Genomic DNA, 20,107 nt, shown 5'->3' with positions numbered 1-20,107 from the left:
ACTGGGGTATATACACCACATGAGGCAGACACTGGGGTATATACATCACATGAGGCTGACACTGGGGTATATACACCACATGAGATTAACACTGGGGTATATACACCACATGAGGCTGACACTGGGGTATATACATTATATGAGGCTGACACTGGGGTATATACACCACATGAGACTGACACTGGGGTATATACACCACATGAGGCAGACACTGGGGTATATACATTATATGAGGCTGACCCTGGGGTATATACACCACATGAGGCAGACACTGGGGTATATACACCACATGAGGCAGACACTGGGGTATATACACCACATGAGGCTGACACTGGGGTATATACATCACATGAGGCTGACACTTGGGTATATACATCATGTGAGGCTGACACTGGGGTATATACATCACTGGCACTGACACTGGGGTATATACACCACATGAGGCAGACACTGGGGTATATACATCACATGAGGCTGACACTGGGGTATATACACCACATGAGATTAACACTGGGGTATATACACCACATGAGGCTGACACTGGGGTATATACATTATATGAGGCTGACACTGGGGTATATACACCACATGAGACTGACACTGGGGTATATACACCACATGAGGCAGACACTGGGGTATATACACCACATGAGGCTGACACTGGGGTATATACATCACATGAGGCTGACACTGGGGTATATACACCACATGAGGCAGACACTGGGGTATATACATCACATGAGGCTGACACTGGGGTATATACACCACATGAGGCAGACACTGGGGTATATACACCACATGAGGCAGACACTGGGGTATATACATTATATGAGGCTGACCCTGGGGTATATACACCACATGAGGCAGACACTGCGGTATATATGTGAGTGAGGGCCATGGCCATAGTCATGGTTCAGAGTATTTGCTTTAGCGCACCCTGGCCTCCCGTCACATGAAAATACTGTCCCCTTTGTAGCATACCTTCCGCTTCACCCTCTGCACCGTCAGGGGCCCATAGGAGTCGCTGAAGTTTTGCTGTGGTCGCTGTTGCATATAAAGAGACAGAGTCCAGTTCAAACTCAAAACGTAACACTTTACTTTCTTCGTTTCGCAGCACATACTTGTCAGTACCAACATCAGCATAGTGTTCCATACAGTCCACATTCTCTACTTTCCCTGAGCTCCTTTCTACGTCCTTCAGTACATTTAATACAAAATCCCAAAGGCAAGGTTCATAATAAATAGTGGTCGACAGCAGAAGTTCCAAACCACCAAAAAGGCATTAGCCCACGGAAAACTCCACTAGGTATATAAACATGCAAAAAAGAGAAAGAAGTTTGGATCCCAAGATAAAATCAGAAAATTATTTTATTAATCACAAAACATGTATTAAAAGTGGACAATTACATACAGCTGTCCATATGACAGAGTGTCAATCAGGGGCTGGCTGGCACTTTTCAGCCTGGGGGGCAATCACAAGCCAGTGGCCCTCCAGTTGCGGTGCTTTTGCCCTGCTTGTCTCTTGCCGCTGCATTAAAGCAGCAGAGATAACAGGCTTTAATAACAGGCTGGTACATAGATATGGGAACAGAATGGAGCTAGCTGCATATATTGGAGCAGAACCAAGTTTACTGCCTACATAGATACTGTAACAGAAGCACGCTGACTACATAGACACGAGACCGGAACCAAGAATGCTACGTAGACAAGGAAACTGACTGGAGCTTACTACAGAGATATGGGAGCAGAACCGAGCTAACTACAGAGAAATGGGAAAAGAGCGGAGCTTACTACAGAGATATGGGAGCAGAACAGAGCTTACTACAGAGATATGGGAGCAGAGCCAAGCTTACTGCCTACATAGATACTGTAACAGAAGCAAGCTGACTACAGAGATATGGAAGCAGAACCGAGCTTACTACAGAGATATGGGAACAGAACAGAGCTTACTACAGAGCTATGGAAGCAGACCCAAGCTTACTACAGAAATAAAGGAGTAGAACCGAGCTTACTACAGAGATAAGGGAGTAGAACCGAGTTTACAACAGAGATAAGGGAGCAGAATCGAGCTTACTACAGAGATATGGGAGCAGAACCAAGCTTGCTGCCTACATAGATACTGTAACAGAAGGAAGCTGACTACAGAGGTATGGAAGCAGAACCGAGCTTACTACAGAGCTAAGGAAGCAGAACTGAGCTTACTACAGAAATAAAGGAGTAGAACCGAGCTTACTACAGAGATAAGGGAGCTGAACCGAGTTTACAACAGAGATAAGGGTGCAGAATCGAGCTTACTACAGAGATATGGGAGCAGAACCAAGCTTACTCCAGAGATATGGAAGCAGAACCGAGCTTACTACAGAGATATGGGAGCAGAACCGAGCTTACTCCAGAGATATGGAAGCAAAACGGAGCTTACTCCAGAGATATGAGAGCAGAACCGAGCTTACTCCAGAGATATGGGAGCAGAACCGAGCTTACTACAGAGATAAGAAAACAGAACAGAGCTTACTACAGAGATATGGAAGCAGAACAGAGCTTACTATGTCTACTACAAAATACAGAAACAGAACCAAGCTTATGGCATACATATTGTACCAGAATCTAGATTACTACATCAATACAGTATCAGAACCAAGGTTACTGATTAGATATGGTACCATAACTGAGCTTACTTACAAACATACAACTCCAGAAACACGGACATTTAAGCACACAATATGGCAGGGGCATTGCCAGGGTCCTTAAAGCTCAAGGGCCCAAGCCCCAAAAAGCATGTCTCCCCATAAGACTAACCTTTATCCATTTAAAATAGCATGTATATATAATTACAGTATACCACTGTTGCTACCCAAAAACACACAAAGCAAAGACCAATATGATCAATATTACTACTATAAAAGGCCAAAACAATACGTCTGCACAATGCCCACTACCATCACACCGCGAATACATAATATAATATGACCATTACCTCTACATAACAAAGCACTCTAATCAGACCAATGATACCACCATACACCTTCTACTACATAATGACCACATTAAGCTGTTACTAAATAAATAAAAAAAACAAAAGCTACTAAAAAGAGCACTAGTCCCACCTTACAGGAACCCTATATTGGTAGATACCAGTCCTGCAGAACACACACATGATTACAGTCAGGGCTGCGACTAGGAATTTCGGGGCCCCATACTGGCAAAATTTTCGGGACCCCTTGAGACTCCACCCAGGCTCCACCCCAGTTCTGCCTCCACACCTCAAGCCTGCCACAGTCCCACCGCCCACTCTTGGAAAAACTCATCTTCTACACCACGTCCTATTAACAGTTCCCAGCAAACACCAGATCACATACATAACCAGCAGCTTTTGTTTTGGCCAAAATAATTTTTAAGCCACCACCACAACAAGGTAGACTCTTTTGGCCGGGCCATATTCTAGTCTTACTTATTAAACATTTCTTAAAATATCCAATACTCTTTTTAGGTTTATTTCTATTTATTTTTCTTTAAGCGAATGAGTGGCATATATTTTTTAGAATGACCATTAATACCACATACAAGGGACAAACACTGTCACACCATGACCAGACCATATATTACCACCACATAGCGACCGAATAATACCATATATAAGGAACAAATACCTCCATACCATGACCAGACCACATATTACCATCACATAGTGCCAAATAATACCACATACAGGGAGAAATACCGCCACACCATAACCAGATCACATACTACCACCATATAGTGACCGAAGACTACAATACAGATCATTAATAAAAAATTACACAACACTAATGCCATTATACACAGGAGCTTTGTATATAGTGTACAGGTAATACAGAGCTCATCAGTGACATTATACACAGGAGCTCTGTATACAGTGTCAGTGTCCAGGTAATACAGTGATTACCTGTGACATTATACACAGAAGCTCTGTATATAGTGCACAGCGAACAGGTTATAGTGTATATTGTCAGTGTACAGGTAGCACACTGACTCACCAGTGACGTCTGCGGCTGAAGTCCCTCATCTTTGCTTTTCTTTTTTATGCAGGGCAGACCGCCATCATTTCTTTCAGCCAGGACTCGTCTCTGCATAAAATAACACAAAGTTACCTAGAGCACGGCTTCCAGAGCACATTCCCCATTTTTCCCCTTTCTTCTACACTACACATCTAAATACAGACGTGCACCCACCATTAATATATAATAATCTACCATTCCAAATATAAATTATAATTCAACACTGCGCCCCCACCAACAATAAATAGCAATTTCCCCACCTAATATATACATTAATTAGCCCCTGTACTCTTCCTCCAATTCATTACCAGTCACTGCATCCTCAATGTCCCCCAATATGTGCCTCCCGCTCCCCCAATTCATTATATTTATATGCCCCTTCCGCCCCAATTCATTGTCATGTCTTTCTCTCCCACCCTCTATTCATTATCAACTGCTCTACCCCACATTCCATACATCATTTACTCCCATCACCCTGAAAATTCATTATTTGCTCCCCCCCAGGTCCTCATTTGTTCTCCCCATCCCCCACCTTCAATTCAATTGCTGTCCCCGTCCCTCATTTCATCATTTGCAGTCCCCCTCACTTCATCATTCGCTGTCCCCCTTCCCCCCTCTCTTCATCATTCGCTGTCCCCCTTCCCCCCTCACTTCATCATTTGCAGTCCCCCATTCTCCCCCCATTTCATGTGCAGTCCCCTTTTGTTCATGTGCAGTCCCCTATCCCCCTCACTCACATCATCATATGCAGCCCCCCTCCGACATTTGCAGCCCCTTCCAACATTTGCAGGCCCCATTCCATAATTTGCAAATTGCAGCACCCCCTCCATCATTTGCATCCACCCTTTCATCATTTTCAGCACCCCCTTCATCATTTGTAGCCCCGCTGCCATCATTGGCAGCACCCCCTCCATCATTGGCAGCACCCCCTCCATCATTTGCACTGCAGCCCCCTCTATCATTTGCAGCCCCCTCCATCATTTCCAGCTCCCCTTCATCATTTCCAGCACCCCCTCCATCATTTGCAGCCCCCTTTATCATTTCCAGCACCCCCTCCATCATTTGCAGCACCCCCTCCATCATTTGCAGCCCCCTCCATCATTTGCAGCCCCCTCCATCATTTCCAGCACCCCCTCCATCATTTGCAGCACCCCCTCCATCATTTGCAGCACCCCCTCCATCATTCGCAGCCCCCTACATTATTTGCAGCTCCCTCCATCATTTCCAGCACCCCCTCCATCATTCGCAGCCCCCTACATTATTTGCTGCCCCCTACATTATTTGCAGCCCCCTCCATCATTTGCAGCCCCCTCCATCATTTGCAGCCCCCCCTGCCTTTCATCATTGGCAGCCCCCCTCCCTTTCATCACTTGCAGCCCCCCTTTCATAATTTGCAGCCCCCTCACCCATTTAATTCATTTGATAAAGAAAAAGAAAACATTTTCATACTTACCTCACCAGCTGCAGCTCCTCTTGTCATGGCAGACGCTGTACCTGGAAGGAGCCCCCATACATTGTATCATGTTCAGCAGTTAGACTGTATGGGCTGTAGTCAGGACCTGCAAGGAGCCCCTACATTCTAGCTACAGCCATGTCACATGACCAGAAGTCCAGGGAGGGCGGAGGGAGAGAGTCGGAGCTGCACATCTGTCAAGGTAAGACAGCTATGCACAGCTCAGAGAAAGCTGCCGGCACACGTGTGCGCCTGGGGGAGCGGCCCGGGGGGCATATGCCTCCCTGCCACCCGGCCCAGCCCGCCCCTGAATGACTGAGTTTAGACTGTATATAACGTGATCTGCCACTTTACCTAGAAACGTGCTGGATCAAATATTTTTGGTTCTGCTGCCATCAAAACTGCAGCAATTCAGTGTGGCATAAATGTGAAAAAGTGATGACATTGTAGTGCAGGAATATTGGAGATGCCGACACTATAGCTACTCGCAATTGCCACAGATTAGATAGAAGCCTCAAGGAAGGACTGCTCTTCATATGTCCATCCACAGGTATCAGAGGAGCAGGGTGTGCAAAGATAACCTTCCCCGCACCGTTATTACACTTACGTCAGTCTGCAGGAAGGGGTCATACATCCGGTATCTGAGGAACTAGGGTGCACCAAGAAAGCATTCTCCCACCATTATTCCACCCTATAAATGTTCAACAAGGGGTCATCCATCCACAGGAATCACCGGCGTTAGAGAGTGCCGAGAAAACAATACCCTATCATTATTCTAACCTACTAGCTTGCAGGAATAGGTCATCTATCCACAGGAATCTGAGGAGCTAGGGTGCAATAATAAAACATTCCCCCACCATTACTCCATCATACCAGCCTTCAGCAAGGGTTCATCCTTCAACGGGTATCGTAGGAGATGCAGGGAGCCGAGACAACATTCTCCACAACATTACTCCACCAGCATGGCAGAAAGGGGTCATCAATCCAAAGGTATCAGGGGTCACAATGTGCCAAGAAAACATTCCATCACCATCACTCTCAAGCAGCCTGAATTGGTGAAGCAGAAATATATATAGATTCATCTGTCCTGATTACAGTTGTGCAAAACGGGTTGGTCATATTCAAAAGTCGGCGACTTTCAATGAAGTCGGGTTTCATGAAATGAAACCCCACCATAGCGTGAGGTCGGCCATGAGGTCGGCGACCAGAGCGCCAAAGTTGCGTTTCAAAAGATGCTTCCAGCGCCCTTTTTCAGCCAATGATGGATGACGCACACTGTGGGCAACGCGATGACATAGGCATCGGTCACCACCATCTTTGAGAAGTGCATCCAAGTGATTGGCTGGCTTTGTGTGGCGTCACAGGGGCTATAAAAGGGCGTGCACACCGACCACCATCTTACTTCTGCCGATCTTAGCATTAGGGAGAGGTTGCAGCTGCTGATTCTGAATAAGGGAGAGCTTTAGGCAGGGAAGAAGAACCAAAAACTGCTTCTGCTGTTAGCGATTTCCACTTACAACACAACACTTTGTGTGCAGTTACAGGGGAGGCTCTATTTTTGTGCATCAGCTCTGTTGGTTATTAGGCTGCCTTATAAGGCTCCCTGATAGCTGCATTGCTGTTTGCACACTGCTGTGCAAACTGCTATTTTAAAAGCAAAAATACTTTTTTTCCTCCTTTCTGCACAGTTACCAAGCGTTCATTTTTCCACCCTTTTGTGTGTGCAGCAGTCCTGCTTATTAGGCTGCCTGCGTCCATACCTTGGACTGAGAGCATCATTGTCAGCGTCCTCAAATCTCTAGTGACATCCAAATTCTCACTAATCCTATAGACACCCTCCACATTGTCATACACCATCCAATTTCAGCCTGTTACATTGAGGTGTAATCTCTCCTGGGCCAGAGACAATAGTTCAGCATCATCAAATCTATAGTGAGATACAAATTCTCACCAATCCTATAGACACCCTCGACCTTGTCATACACCATCCAATTTCAACTTGTTACATTGAGGTGTAATCTCTCCTGGGCCTGAGACAATAGTTCAGCGTCCTCAAATCTATAGTGAGATTTCAATTCTCACCAATCCTATAGACACCCTCCACCTTGTCATACACCATCCAATTCCAGCCTGTTACATTGAGGTGTAATCTCTCCTGGGCCTGAGACAATAGTTCAGCGTTCTCAAATCTATAGTAAGATTCAAATTCTCACCAATCCTATAGGCACCCTCCACCTTGTCATACACCATCCAATTTCAGCCTGTTACATTGAGGTGTAATCTCTCCCTGGCCTGAGACAATAGTTCAGCGTCCTCAAATCTATAGTGAGATTCCAATTCTCACCAATCCTATAGACACCCTCCACCTTGTCATACACCATCCAATTTCAGCCTGCTACTTTGACGTGTAATCTCTCCTGGGCCTGAGACAATAGTTCAGCATTCTCAAATCTATAGTAAGATTCAAATTCTCACCAATCCTATAGACACCCTCCACCTTGTCATACACCATCCAATTTCAGCCTGTTACATCGAGGTGTAATCTCTCCCGGGCCTGAGACATTAGTTCAGCGTCCTCAAATCTATAGTGAGATTCCAATTCTCACCAATCCTATAGACACCCTCCACCTTGTCATACACCATCCAATTTCAGCCTGTTACATTGATGTGTAATCTCTCCTGGGCCTGAGACAATAGTTCAGCGTCCTCAAATCTATAGTGAGATTCCAATTCTCACCAATCCTATAGACACCCTCCACCTTGTCATACACCATCCAATTTCAGCCTGTTACATTGATGTGTAATCTCTCCTGGGCCTGAGACAATAGTTCAGCGTACTCAAATCTATAGTGAGATTCAAATTCTCACCAATCCTATAGATGCCATATAGCTGGTGGTATTTTGGGTTCATTTTCACAAAAATGAGGAAGTATGGGGGAAGACGCCATGGAAGTGGGCAGGGGTTGCCAGCTGGTCCCGATGGTGGTGGTGGTGGTGGTGGTGTTGCATCTGTTGGTAGTGGCAAAAGCACAATAGCATCTAAGGCAGGAGGTGTTGAGCCTGCGTCATCATCTGGCTCCACAAGGCCTCGAAGGCTCTCTTTTCTGGGAGTAGGTAAACCGCTTTTAAAGCCGGAGCTTCAAGAACAAGTTTTGGCTTACATTGCTGACACAGCCTCCAGCTCTCTCACCTCCTCTTCTGAAGTTTCAAAAAATAAAAGCACTGAGTCGTCAGTGGAGGCTCCTGGTCAGGAACAACACCTATCCTTGTGTCCTTCACCCCTACCAAAAGTGAAGGATGTGGCAGGCCACACTACCTATTACTCCATGGAGCTCTTTTCACATGCCATGCCTGGGATAGCAAGTCAAATCGTGAATTCCTCAGTCCAAGATGAATCTGACATGGAGTGCACTGATGCACAGCCACTGCTAGATTTTTCTGCTGGTACATTCACTCAGAGCACGACATTGTCCTCGCAGTGTACTGAGGCAGAATCAGATGATGATTAAGAGGTAGGTATGCCCTGTCCTGCTGGGCTCTATCTTCAGATAATCAATGGCTTCTATTTGTTATGGACGTCGACTCACAATGAGATACAGTTGTGGTTTATCATCAGCTTTCACGGTTTTCCGACTCACAGACGTGTGACATTCCTGCCCACATTTTTAAATGTGTCCTCTCATTCCAATCCAATAGAATCGCCTACGGCCTGTGGCTTGTGTCTTTTGCACTCCAAAGTTACCTGACAGATCATGATAGGCAGTGAGGGCAATGTCTACATCTGTCCCTGTGATCACAATTTGATGGAGATGAGTAACGGTGATGGGTTCCACGTTACTGCAATACAGCAAACCTTTCTTCACAAGAACTGTTTTCACTGTCTCCACAGACAAAGTAATTGAGGGTCAGCGTCACCTCTGAGAATTCTCCCGGAAGTTTTTACAGTGATTAGTAATTCCAAAATTTCTGCAATCAGTCGACTTTCCGTCTGTACTTGTATCCATCTCGTTTCCTCTTGCGTAGAGTCTGGACTGTCTTACTGAGACTGAAATATATATGAAGATTGAAAAATACCCCAACAGTGTATACTGGTGTACTGTTATGAATGGGTCGCTGAGGAAAAAAAAAACAACACAAGCTAAGCCTCAGAAAACCAGAGAGGTAGGGATCTGCAGTCTGCATAGTTACCAGATTCTAACTCACAACTAGCAGCAGTCGTGGAAGGTTCCTACGTTGGTCCTAGACGCCTCGTCACAACCGGAGAGCTAAATAAGCCTAAAGCAGGAAAAGAGGAAAACTAACTGCCCCAGAGCAGACCCCAAAGGAAAGACAGCCCCCCACATGTATTGACGGTGTTACAAGATGAAAACACATACAAAGGCAGGAAAATAGGCTGAGCAAACGATGGGGCCAAACTAAATAGAAAAGACAGGAAAGGAAAGACACTGTCTGCAATCTGCCAAACACCCTACCAAAGATAATGTCCAACACATCTGATAGCAAAATTAACCCTGAAGTCACTAGACTTCTCCCACTATATCAGCACTCTGAAATATTCTGAGACAGAGCAAAAAGAGGCCAATCTAATAAGGGACAAAAAAAAGCAAATTGGCAAATACAGATAAATAAGAGTGGAAATTCAGCACAGCCCAGTCGGGCTGACTGACCCCACAAAAAACTGAATTGACCAACAAGAGCAAGTGTGAACATTAGCAAAAACAAACTTAACTTGAGAAGACTGGAACAGAGCTGAGTCCAAGACCTGAGAAGCAGACTGAATCACCAGCACCAGGATAGGGCATCGGCTGTCTTATATCCAGTCTGATACTCCAGAGATCCAATCGTTATCCTTCCTCACCAGGTGGCAGATCACTACCAATTAAACCAAGCTCACTACCTCCTGTCACCACCAGAGGGAGAACGGAAGGAGACCTCTCAACTGGTGGGGTGTACGGTGTGGAGGAGAGCCGGGTCTGTATGGTGTGTACAGAGCGGAGCCGCGTGTGTACGAGGTGTATGAAGCAGAGCCCCGTGTGTACGAGGTGTACGAAGCAGAGCCGGAGGTGTACGGAGCGGAGGTGTGTACAAGGTCTACAGAGCGGAGCAGTGTGTGTATGAGGTGTACGGAGCGGAGCCAGAGGTTTACGGAGCGAAGGTATGTACAAGGTCTACGGAGCGGAGCCGTGTGTGTACGAGGTGTACGGAGCGGAGCAGAGCCGGGTGTGTACGAAGCGGAGCCGGAGGTGTACGGAGCGGAGGTGTGTACAAAGTCTACGGAGCGGAGCCGTGTGTGTACGAGGTGGAGCAGAGCCGGGTGTGTATGGGGTGTACGGAGCGGAGCCGCGTGTGTACGAGGTGTACGAAGCAGAGCCGGAGGTGTACGAGGTGTACGGAGCGGAGGTGTGTGCAAGGTCTACGGAGAGGAGCAGTGTGTGTATAAGGTGTACGGAGCGGAGCCGGAGGTGTATGGAGCGGAGGTATGTACAAGGTCTACGGAGCGGAACCATGTGTGTACGAGGTGTACGGAGCGGAGCCGGATGTGTGCGAGGTGTACGGAGTGGAGCAGAGACGGGTGTGTACGAAGCGGAGCCGGAGGTGTGTACAAAGTCTACGGAGCGGAGCCGTGTGTGTACAAGGTGTATGGAATGAAGCCCTGTGTATACAAAGTGTACGGATCTGAGGCTTGTGTTTACGGAGCGGAGCAGATCCGGGTGTGTACGGAATGAAGCCGCGTGTGTGCGGGGTGTACGGAGCGGAGTGGAGCTGCTTGTGTATGGAGCGGATCCGCGTGTGTACGAGGTGTATGGAGCAAAGTCGCATGTGTTCAAGGTTTACGGAGTGGAGCCATGTATGTACAAGGTGTACAGAGCGTGGCCACGTGTGTACAAGGTGTACGGAGCAGAGTCGCATGTGTACGAGTTTTACGGAGTGGAGCCATGTGTGTACTGAGTGGAACCATGTGTGCGCGAGGTGTACAGAGCGGAGCCGTGTGTGTACAAGGCATACAAAGCTGGACCGTGTGTGTATGAGGGGTGCGGAGCCATGCGTGTACGAGGTGTATGGTGGGGAGCATTCATACCTCCCAACCGTCCCGTATCCAATGGCACAGTCCCGATTTTGAGAGAGAGAGACTGCCCCAGCTGGAAGCTTACTTTTCCCGCAGACACAGGAGTACGCGGCGGAGCCCCGAGGAGCACTTTAAAACTCGCACGTGACGTTCTACCGAAAGTGACGTGCTGGAAGCTGACCGGAAATGAGGTAATTTCGGGAGGAGATTGTGACGGAACCATGGAGGCACGTCAGAGAATGCTTCAGATCACCGTGTCCTCCTCCGACAGCGTGGACAGTGGGATTGCCTTGGAATCGGGGATGCCGGCCATGTGAACGGATCATGATATGTCCTGCATCGGGAGGCTCAGGTGGGTATTACATTGGGAGCCGGGCTGCTATAGTATCTTTATACAATATTAGCTGAAGAGCCCGGCGCTGCCGGGGCATAGTAACGAACTGTGGTTAGTTATAGCAAATTATAATTATCCTCCATCCCATAGTAACCTGCCCATATACCCATCATACATATCCTCCATCCCATAGTCGAGTGCCCATATACCCATCACACGTCCTCCATCCCATAGTCCCATGCCCATACACCCATCATACATATCCTCCATCCCATAGTCCCGTGCCCATATACCCATCATATATATCCTCCATCCCATAGTCCTGTGACCATATACCCATCATACATATCCTCCATCCCATAGTCCAGTGCCCATATACCCATCACACATCCTTCATCCCATAGTCAACCATTATGACATCATAATGAGCAGCAGCGGGGCTTGCAACCTATGATGATATCAGCGTCACCATGGCAACCATTGTGACATCATAATGAGGGGTGGGGCTTGATACACACACACTGTTTCCCCAGTATGCAAATAGGGGCATTATGACATCATAATGAGGGGCGGGGCTTGACGCGCACACACTTTTTCCCACGGTATGTAGATAGGGGCAAAATTGTTTGGTGAATTGGAACGCGCGGGGTTAAAATTTCGCCTCACAACATAGCTTAGGACGCTCTCGGGGTCCAGACTTGTGACTGTGCCAAATTTTGTGGCTGTAGCTGCGACAGTTCGGATGCATATCCCGGACATACACACATACATACACACTTTGAGCTTTATATATTAGATTTCTTTATCTCTCTGTTTCTTTCTCTCTCTGTTCTTTCTTTCTCTCTCTAATCTTTCTTTTTTCTTTCTCTCTCTCTGTTCTTTCTTTCTTTTCCTCAGTACCAGCCACTGTGCCAAAAATGGCTGATGTATATACACTATACAGTGTATATACATCACCCTCGAGTCAGCACCTATCTATACATAAGACTCAGCAACAGCATATATGTAAGCCTCAGCACCAGTATATACAGTTAGGTCCATATATATTTGGACAGAGACAACATTTTCCTACTTTTGGTTCTAGAGTCTAGACATTACCACAATGAATTTTAAACAAAACAATTCAGATCCAGTTGAAGTTCAAACTTTCAGCTTTCATTTGAGGGTATCCACATTAAAATTAGATGAAGGGTTTAGGAGTTTCAGCTCCTTAACATGTGCCACCCTGTTTTTAAAGGGACCAAAAGTAATTGGACAATTGACTCCAAGGCAATTTCATGAACAGGTGTGGGCAATCCCTTTGTTACGTCATTCTCAATTAAGCAGATAAAAGGCCTGGAGTTGATTTGAGGTGTGGTGCTTGCATTTGGAAGGTTTTGCTGTGAAGGAAACATTCGGTCAATGGAGCTCTCCATGCAGGTGAAACAAGCTACCCTTAAGCTGCAAAAACAGAAAAATCCCATCCAAGAAATTGCTACAACATTAGGAGTGGCAAAATCTACAGTTTGGTACATCCTGAGAAAGAAAGAAAGCACTGGTGAACTCATCAATGCAAAAAGACCTGGGCGCCCACGGAAGACAACAGTGGTGGATGATCGCAGAATAATCTCCTTGGTGAAGAGAAACCCCTTCACAACAGCCAACCAAGTGAACAACACTCTCCAGGAGGTAGGCGTATCAATATCCAAATCTACCATAAATAGAAGACTGCATGAAAGTAAATACAGAGAGTTCACTGCACGGTGCAAGCCACTCATAAGCATCAAGAATCAAAAGGCTAGACTGGACTTTGCTAAAATACTTCTAAAAAAGCCAGCACAGTTCTGGAAGAACATTCTTTGGACAGATGAAACCAAGATCAACCTCTACCAGAATGATGGAAAGAGAAAAGTATGGCGAAGGCGTGGTACAGCTCATGATCCAAACCATACCACATCATCTGTAAAACAGGCAGTGTGATGGCTTGGGCATGCATAGCTGCCAGTGGCACTGGGTCACTAGTGTTTATTGATGATGTGACACAGGACAGAAGCAGCCGAATGAATTCTGATGTATTCAGAGCCATACTGTGGGCTCAGATCCAGCCAAACTGATTGGTCGTCGTTTCATACTATAGATGGACAATGACCCAAAACATAAAGCCAAAGCAACCCAGGAGTTTATTAAAGCAAAGAAGTGGAATATTCTTGAATGGCCAAGTCAGTCACCTGATCTCAACCCAATTGAGCATGCATTTCACTTGTTAAAGACTAAACTTCAGACAGAAAGGCCCACAAACAAACAGCAACTGAAAACCACCGCAGTGAAGGCCTGGCAGAGCATCAAAAAGGAGGAAACACAGCATCTGGTGATGTGCATGAGTTCAAGACTTCAGGCAGTCATTGCCAACAAAGGGTTTTCAACCAAGTACTAGAAATGAACATTTTATTTACAATTATTACATCTGTCCAATTACTTTTGGTCCCTTTAAAAACAGGGTGGCACATGTTAAGGAGCTGAAACTGCTAAACCCTTCATTCAATTTTAAAGTGGATACCCTCAAATGAAAGCTGAAAGTCTGAACTTCAACTGCATCTGAATTGTTTTGTTTAAAATTCTTTGTGGTAAGGTCTAGAACCAAAATTAGAAAAATGTCCCTGTCCAAATATATATGGACCTAACTGTACATCAGCACCTGTATAATACACAGGTGCTAGGGCTGATGTATATACAGGTGCTGGCGGGGGTGATGTATATACCGGTGCTGACTTGAGGCTGATGTATATATGGGCTGCATGTATATACATCACTGATCAGCCTCTAGTCAGCACCTATATATACACCAGAACCTGTATATACATCAGCCCCAGCACCCGTATATACACCAGCCCCAGTACCCGTATATACATCAGCCCCAGCACCCGCATATACATCTGCCCCAGCACCCGTATATACATCAGCCCCAGCACCCTTATATACATCAGCCCCAGCACTCGTATATACATCAGCCCCAGCACTCGTATATACATCTGTCCCAGCACCCGTATATACATCAGCCCCAGCACCCTTATGTACATTTGCCAAAGCACCCGAATATACATCAGCCCCAGCACCCGCATATACATCTGCCCCAGCACCCGTATATACATCAGCCCCAGCACCCGTATATACATCAGTCCCAGCACCCATATATACATCAGCCCCAGCACCCGTATATACATCAGCCCCAGCACCCGTATATACATCAGCCCCAGCACCCGTATATACATATGTATATACAGTAGTCTAAATGTGATATATATTCAGCAGTATGTAACATAATATAGTATAATACTGTCAATTATAATGTAGAGTTGTGTGTATATAGTGTAGAGCTGTTCATATAGTATGTTGCTGTGTATATAGTGTGGAATCCACACTATATACACTGGCCCATCTTTACACTATACAGTATATACACAGCTCCACTCTATATTCCTTACCACGGTATATATTGTGGAGCTGTATACATTGTGTATACTCCTCCTGTCCTGTATACATGGTGTAAATATAAGTATCTGCTCTAAGTGTGTGTATCTATTAAAATAAAAAGCGCTCCGATGAATTGTGCAAAGTGGTGGACTCTTTATTAGCCCATGTGACAAAGTTTTGGATCTATAACAGATCATTTCTCTGCTATGGAATTGAAATATTACCACATGGGCTAATAAAGAGTCCTCCACTTTTCTCTTATTTAATCATTTAATCGGTGTGCTGATTATTTTCTTTTTATAAATGCCTTTGATTTAAGGGTGTGTGTCCTAAAAGCAATTCACCCACTGCTTAATATTTGGTGGTGCTCAATTATGACACATATCAAGGCTGACATCACCACCCGGCAAAAGCGGGCAATTGCCGTCGGGGACTTGGCATGCTATGGGGCTCGTAAGTAGGGGCTCCGGTGCCAGCGCTGACACAGTGGAAAACAATGATGAGTGAGGGAGCCATCTGCTGATGGTGCAGAGGGTGCAATGACATCACTACAGCGAATCATCTATGCCAAGCAGTGCAGAGGATCAGAATACATTGAGGAAACCAGAGCAGTGGGGACAGGGAGAAGTATTATATGGGGCCCATTGTACTGTATGAAGTAATATATGGGGCCCATTATACTGTATAAAGTAATATATGGGGCCCATTATACTGTTTGAAGTAATATACAGTATGAGGGCCCATTATACTGTATGGGCCATTATATGGGGCCCATAAAACTATATGCAGTAATGTATGGGGCCCATAATAGTGTATGGAGCATTATATGGGCTCATTGTACCATATGGAGGAATATGTGGGGTCCATTGTACTGTATGGAGCAATATATGGGGCCATTATACTGTATGGAGCATTATGTGTTGCCCATAATACTGTATGGAGGACTATGTGATGCCCATAATACTGTATGTAGGACTATGTTGTGCCCATAATACTATGAACTATGTCATTCCCATAATACTGTATGGAGGACTATGTGGTGCCCATAATACTGTATGGAGGACTATGTGGCGCCCATAGTACTGTATGGAGGTCTATGAGGTGCCTATAATACTCTATAGAGGACTATATGGTGCCCATAATACTGTAAAGAGGACTATGTGGTACCAATAACAATGTATGGAGGACTAAGTTGTGCACATAATACTGTATGGAGGGTTATCCAAATTCGGAAGTTCTCCCCTATCTTTTGGATAGGGGATGACTTTCTGTTTGTTGTGGATCTGACCGCTGGGACCCCCATGATCCTAGGAAACGTAGCTTTGAAGAGCACCATGTAAATGGAGCTGTGGTCCAATCATACGCACAGTGACACCATTAACATGTGGCTCTTTAAATAACTCCTTTAATAGAGTGATGAGGGGACGACAAAGTATAGCAAAAATTCACTGATCGGGGCTGGTGAGTGTTATAATTTGTGGGCTGGTGGGGTTTGTGTGGCAGGGCTGCTTTTTTGTCCCAGTCCGGCCCTGGTTTCCGGAGTGTAATGTAGACGCAAATATATGTTTAAGTCCCTGCAGAAGTCAAAAATTTGAAAAACCAATGAAAAATATATGAAAAATGTATGTAAATAATTTCAAATCAATCTACTTTTTCCCGGAATGTTATCAGATCTAAAATATAAAAAAATTAGCGTACTTTGCATGGTTGCATTCATAATTGTCCAAACTAATGAAATATTATATTTATCCATAATGGTGAATTGCAAAAGAAACGAAAAAAAATGAAATAGCAGAATTGTCGTTTTTTGGTCACTTCGACCAGAAAGGCATATGGATCCCAAGATGGTAAAGACAAAACTACAGTTGGTATCAGAAAAACCCCAAGCTCTCACATAATTCTATCAACCCAAGACTAAACATTTTAGAGCTCTTGGAAAGCAAGAAGAAAAATAGAATTGAAGAGAGGCCCAATGGGAATCTGTCACCCAAGGGCATGAGTGGGGTGTGCACCAGTCACCCACACAGTATAAGGACCCCACTGCTTCCCACTCAATATAATGGCCCTCACATCCCCCTTTCATTATCATGGTCCCCACATCACTTCACACTTTATGGAGGCCCCACACAGCACCTCACACAGTATAGTGGTTGGCATATCCCCTCACGTAGTAGACTAGGCCATTATTTTAAAGTAGGATGCTGGTGAGGTCTTCATGCTGAGTGGGCAATTATACTGAGCGGGGAGATGTGAGAGCCATTTTACTGTGTGAGCGCTATCAAAATGTGTTAGTGGCTGTGGGGAACCATCACACTGTGTGATGGGCTATGGGGGCCACTATAATGGGTGAGGTGCTGTGTGAGGCCACCATAAAGTGTGAGGGGTTGTGGGGGCCATGATACTGAATGAGTGGAAGAGGGGCCCTCATTTTGAGTGGAGGGCTGTGGGGGGGGCTTCATTCTGTGAGTGGGCGCTGATACTAATTAAGCGGCTGTGGGGCCATCATACTGAATGGGCTGTGGGGGTCTTCACTTTGAGAGTGGGCTGTTGGTTTCACCATACTAAACGAGGGTTGTTATACTGCGTGGAGATCATCATAATGACAGGACACAGGGGTGGATTAAGGGTAGCCAGGGCCCGGGGCAGTTCAGACTCTGTGGGCCCCCCTCGTCACGTGACGGGGGTCACGAATCGTAGAGCCACACTCTACATAGAGAATAATGGAGCCTCCAGCACCGACCTCCACCCGCAGAGCCACACTCTACATAGAGAATAATGGGGCCTCCAGCACCGACCTCCACCCGCAGAGCCGCACTCCACATAGAGAATAATGGAGCCTCCAGCACCGACCTCCACCCGCAGAGCCCCATTCCACATAGAGAATAATGGAGCCTCCAGCACCGACCTCCACCCGCAGAGCCGCACTCCACATAGAGAATAATGGAGCCTCCAGCACCGACCTCCATCCGCAGAGCCACACTCCACATAGAGAATAACGGAGCTTCCAGCACCGACCTCCACCCGCAGAGCCGCACTCCACATAGAGAATAATGGAGCCTCCAGCACCGACCTCCACCCGTAGAGCCACACTCCACACAGAGAATAATGGAGCCTCTAGCACCGACCTCCACCCGCAGAGCCGCACTCCACATAGAGAATAATGGGGCCTCCAGCACCGACCTCCACCCGCAGAGCCGCACTCCACATAGAGAATAAAGGAGCCTCCAGCACCGACCTCCACCCGCAGAGCCACACTCCACATAGAGAATAATGGGGCCTCCAGCACCGACCTCCACCCGCAGAGCCGCACTCCACATAGAGAATAATGGAGCCTCCAGCACCGACCTCCACCCGCAGAGCCACACTCCACATAGAGAATAATGGAGCCTCCAGCACCGACCTCCACCCGCAGAGCCACACTCCACATAGAGAATAATGGGGCCTCCAGCACCGACCTCCACCCGCATTCCACATAGAGAATAATGGGGCCTCCAGCACCTACCTCCACCCGCAGAGCCGCACTACACATAGAGAATAATGGAGCCTCCAGCACCGACCTCCACCCGTAGAGCCGCACTCCACATAGAGAATAATGGGGCCTCCAGCACCGACCTCCACCCGCAGAGCCGCACTCCACATAGAGAATAATGGAGCCTCCAGCACCGACCTCCACCCGCAGAGCCGCACTCCACATAGAGAATAATGGAGCCTCCAGCACCGACCTCCACCCGCACTCCACATAGAGAATAATGGAGCCTCCGGCACCGACCTCCACCCGCAGAGCCGCACTCCACATAGAGGATAATGGGGCCTCCAGCACCGACCTCCACCCGCAGAACCGCACTCCACATAGAGAATAATGGAGCCTCCGGCACCGACCTCCACCCGCAGAGCCGCACTACACATAGAGAATAATGGAGCCTCCAGCACTGACCTCCACCCGCAGAGCCACACTCCACATAGAGAATAATGGGGCATCCAGCACCGACCTCCACCCGCAGAGCCACAGTCCACATAGAGAATAATGGAGCCTCCAGCACTGACCTCCACCCGCAGAGCCGCACTCCACATAGAGAATAATGGAGCCTCCAGCACCGACCTCCAGCCGCAGAGCCACACTCCACATAGAGAATAATGGAGCCTCCAGCACCGACCTCCACCCGCAGAGCCGCACTCCACATAGAGAATAATGGGGCCTCCAGCACCGACCTCCACCCGCAGAGCCGCACTCCACATAGAGAATAATGGAGCCTCCAGCACCGACCTCCACCCGCAGAGCCGCACTCCACATAGAGAATAATGGAGCCTCCAGCACCGACCTCCACCCGCAGAGCCGCACTCCACATAGAGAATAATGGAGCCTCCAGCACCGACCTCCACCCGCAGAGCCGCACTCCACATAGAGAATAATGGGGCCTCCAGCACCGACCTCCACCCGCAGAGCCGCACTCCACATAGAGAATAATGGAGCCTCCAGCACCGACCTCCACCCGCAGAGCCACACTCCACATAGAGAATAATGGAGCCTCCAGCACCGACCTCCACCCGCAGAGCCGCACTCCACATAGAGAATAATGGAGCCTCCAGCACCGACCTCCACCCGCAGAGCCACACTCCACATAGAGAATAATGGAGCCTCCAGCACCGACCTCCACCCGCAGAGCCGCACTCCACATAGAGAATAATGGAGCCTCCAGCACCGACCTCCACCCGCAGAGCCACACTCCACATAGAGAATAATGGAGCCTCCAGCACCGACCTCCACCCGC

This window comes from Dendrobates tinctorius, unplaced genomic scaffold, assembly GCF_039654945.1.
Source record: "Dendrobates tinctorius isolate UK_male_01 unplaced genomic scaffold, ASM3965494v1 ptg000256l, whole genome shotgun sequence".
In the NCBI taxonomy this organism is placed as follows: Eukaryota; Metazoa; Chordata; class Amphibia; order Anura; family Dendrobatidae; genus Dendrobates; species Dendrobates tinctorius.
Note: the sequence above shows the minus strand (reverse complement) of the source record.